The sequence below is a fragment of the Cebus imitator genome, unplaced genomic scaffold (genome assembly GCF_001604975.1).
Source record: "Cebus imitator isolate Cc_AM_T3 unplaced genomic scaffold, Cebus_imitator-1.0 Scaffold127, whole genome shotgun sequence".
Lineage (NCBI taxonomy): Eukaryota > Metazoa > Chordata > Mammalia > Primates > Cebidae > Cebus > Cebus imitator.
The window spans coordinates 2,683,583-2,688,181 of record NW_016107442.1 but is presented as its reverse complement, the minus strand read 5'-3'; positions in this window follow the sequence as shown (position 1 = coordinate 2,688,181).

Here is a 4,599-nt window from a genome sequence, read left to right as displayed (position 1 = left end):
GTTTTCATTATACACAAACTACAGAAAGAAAACTTCAGCAAAATCTTGGCTAGTGTGTATAGGTCATGGATTAAAAGAGAGGATGAACCGCCTCCTAAAGATGTATATACTTTTTACCAACACATGCTTTAGGTTCAGATTGACTTATATTTAAACACTGATTACACTTCTGAGCAAGTGACCTCAGCTGAGTTTCAGTTTGATTATTTTTGAAAGAGAGATTTTGATACTTTTCTTGCAGACATTGTTCCTAGCACACGGTAAGAACTGTAAACCAAAACCTATTATTATGATGATGATAACCTATTTTAATTAAAAATTTTAAGTATCATTTGTTTAATGACAAAAAGACCAGTAGTTTTGATAAGTGCATATTCATATTAATTTTATTCTTGATTCTTCATAATATATTCAATATCTCTTTCTCTAAGTACTAATAATTGTACTCACTTAAAGTTACCCACTGTTACCTCTATTTTCTTTACTTTTCTCTCTCTCTCTTCTCTACTTTTTTTACCCAGGATCTCTTTGCTTCTGGTTTTCAAACCAGGTTATCTCTTCAGTTAACGCTTCATGACTTTTTCTCCTCAAGGTACTCAAAACAAGACATTCCAGTTTTCACAGCATATGTAAGTATTTTGTTTCAAAAAATAAACACACACAACAATTTTAACCCCTGATTATGCTCACTGGCAGAAAGCAGGTATTGTAATCTGGCCATTCCTTGATGAAATTCCTCACAAGCAATCTTAAAATGTACAAAAGTTTGGCTTCATATTGTTGGGCTTTTAAAAACATTGTGTAGACTAGCCTAATCTTCCAGAGATGCAGAGTTGCAAATTCCAGCTACACTCTTTGAAGGGTTAAAGTCATTGTGAAGAGACTCAGAAAAATTTACCCCAGTGATCAGTTGGTGGTGACACTGCCACTTTCTCATGGTCTGGGCCTTAGGCGCCAGGGTCGGACATTTTGCAATTGCCTTGACAGTTGTAGGGAGGAGTTATGATATTTAACTTAGGACACCAGCCAAGAATTATTTATCTGTCAAAGCTTTTCAAATATAAGTCAGTGTTACTGGGTCCTGCTGAGACTGAGACTGCCAACCTGTCTGAGTTCCATAAGAAAGATCTTCAGATGATTTCTGTAAAGGCAGGCAAGGGCAGCCCCATCACCAAAACTCAGAGGTAAGAAGGGAATAAAGACAATTTTTAACCACTCTTCTCTTCCATTAAAAACAATCAAAATGTCTTTGACTTTTGAATGAATTTTGAATCAGGAAAAGCTACACCTCCCCTCTTAAAACCTCTGGATTATAAAAGCTGGCTTTGCAGCACCTGGTTTTCTAGGAGTTAGAGAAGTGTCAAATTGGCTTAACTCAAAACTGCGTATGCACTGCCTTTCAAATTTGCCACACTAACCTCTTCCAGGCCACCTTCAGAGTTCATTTTCATGCTCTGTTCCCCTGATCTGTTGCTTCTCTCTCAAGCTCTGTACTCTTCTGTTAAAATGGCACAATGGGGTTACATTTGATTTGCAGAAGATAGCAGCATAACCATTGCCTTTGATTTAGTCCTATTAGAATTTTCTCTGAGAGCAAGTTTATTTGAGGGACGAAGGAGAAAGAAAAAGGAATCCGTGTGTGTGTGCGTGTGTGTCTGTGTGTGTGCAAGTGTGTAGTGTGGAAGGTGGGGATACCCTTTTGCTCTGCTGATCAAATCAGCAGTGATTTGAGGGTGCATTGCAGTTTTATTTTTTGACCAAAGCCATAGTGCTGGGGTATTTGACTGCTGGGAGGAAAGAGGGCACATTTGTCAGACTTTTCACTTCAATATATGCTTGTGGAGTTGGTAAATAAAGTACTTGAGTGGATATGAACTGCTCTGTTGTCCAGTGGCTTCAGGGCTAAGAGTTTACCTTATAGTTTTTCAAGTCCTCCTCTGGCTTATAACAGCTTTGTATTGAGTGAAGACATTTGAGATTCCTGATCCTTTAGAAAAGCAGCTGAAAAATCAATTTGCCTACTGAAAACTGAACTCACAGGTGTCAGAAGAAAAACACTTTAAATATCCATAAATGTGTTTCAGAAAAATGTGGTGTTTCTGTCTACTATGTGACTTCAGTGTAATTTCTAGGACATAGCATGTGCTTGATAAATGACTACTGGATGAACGTATGTGCTGTTTACATAACACATGTTTCATAACAGCTAACTGTTCTGCTTTTGATGTAGGTAACGAATCAGTAATAGGTCTATGTGATGTTGAAAAGAAAATAAATTAGAAAGGAAGCCAGTTCAACTCAGGTGCTCAATACATGCTGGTTGGATAAATTAAAAATTCACTACTGAAAAGATGGTCAGTCAGGTCATCTTATGCTGCCTGTATTTTGTTTCAAGGTTATGGGACTCTCAGCATAAGTAGCACATAAACTAAACATAAACTAGAAAAAAAAATTCTGAAATAGATTACTATAAATTTTTTTCTTTAAAGGGAATAGCAATTGTTTATACTCCATGATATTGAACAGTTATATATATATATATATATATATAATTATTTAACATAATAAAAACAATTATTATATAACATTACATAAACAATTGCCATTTTTTCTTAAAGAAAAGAATTCCCATAGCAATCTATTTCAGGATTTTTTGAAAACAGTTGTTTAAGTCATAATTAAAACATTTTCCTTGATTTGGAAGGAGAGAAGAATTGAGCCCATAGCTGCTCAGAAAAAAGGGTTCTTCATAGAGAAAAAGGTGACATTCTTTCTGTCCATAAATTACTGGCTTACTTCTTAGTAACAGACTAATAATTACTTCAAGCTTTCCAGCTGAGTTAAACCAACATGACAATGTGAGGACCATTAAGAAAATGTCTTATTGGCCATATATGTACCTATATATTTTTAAACCACTTTATTAAGGCGTAATAGGCATATAAAAAGTTTTGCTTATTTCATGTATGCAACTAAATGAGTTTAGGAATAAGTGCACACTCATAAAACCATCACTACCAACAAAACCATACACATATCCCTCACCTCCCAAATTTTCATCTGCCTTCTTTTTTATCATCATCATCATGTGTGTGTATGTGTTTGTGTGTTTGGTAAGAACACATAAGATCTACCCTCAGAAAATTTTAAGAATACAATGTACTATGTCAGCTCTTGGCACTATTCCATATGGTGGATCTCCAGAGCTTACTTATCTTACACAACTGAAAATTGTATTCTTTGAAAGTCAAACATGTTGTTAATATATTGACTATATCTTACACATCACTTATTTTTGAGGTCAAAATAAATAGAAGTTAGAAATATATCCCAGCATCATAAAATAACTAAATGTTTAATTATTGAGAGAAAACAAAATAGCCTAAGTCTGCTGTATAAGCAGCCTGATATATCTGCTCAGCAGCATTTCACCTGACCTTGACCAAGAGTTTCTCTTACAGTGAACTCCTTTTAGAAAAAAGCATCTGGGGGTATTTCCTATGTTTTGAATAACAGCAGTTGATTTTCTTTGATCAGACCACAATACTGATGTATTTAATGATACTTCTCTTTATTTTGACACAAAGAAAGCATAGGGTCAAATTTCCTACTCTGCTACAGACTAGATAAGGATAACGATATTTACCTTATAATGTGATGAACAAATGAATTAGTAATGCAAAGTATTTGTTGTGAAGACAAACTTTGCTATTGACTCTGAGCCACTTCAGACCACAGGAAGTGATGTAAACACTTGAATGTTTTCTTTTTTTTCCCTTACTTTTACTTATTTATTTTTTTAAATATTATTTTTATTTAATTTTTAATGTTTTTAAACATATATTTTATTGCCTTTTAGGTTCTGGGGTACGTGTAAAGAACATGCAGGATTATTGCATAGGTACATACACAGCAATGTGGTTTGCTGCCTCCATCCCCATCACCTATATCAGACATTTCTCCCCATGTTATCCCTCCCCAAATCCCTACTGTCCACTGTCTCTCCTCTAGTCCCACCCTCCCACAGAGCTCAGTGTGTGAAGCTCCCCTCCCTGTGTCCATGTGTTCTCATTGTTTAACACCTGCCAATGAATGAGAATATGTGGAGCTTGATTTTCTGTTCCTGTGTCAGTTGGCTGAGAATAATGGTTTCCAGATTGATCCATGTCCCTACAAAGGACACAAACTCATCATTTTTTATGGCTGCATAGTATTACACGATGTATATGTGCCACATTTTCCTTGTCCAGTCTATCATGGATGGGCATTCGGGTTGGTTCCAAGTTTTTGCTGTTGTAAACAGGGCTGCAATGAACATATGTGTGCATATGTCTTTATAATAGAATGATTTATAATCCTTTGGATATATACCCAGTAATGGGATTGCTGAGTCAAATGGAATTTCTATTTCTAAGTCCTTGAGGAATCGCCACACTGTCTTCCACAATGGCTGAACTAATTTACACTTCCACCAGCAGTGGAGGCTGAGACAGGGGAATTGCTTGAACCCAGGAGGTGGAGATTGCAGTGAGCTGAGATTGTGCCACTGTACTCCAGCCTGACATCTGCGAACAGAGCAAGACTCTATCTCAAAAAAAA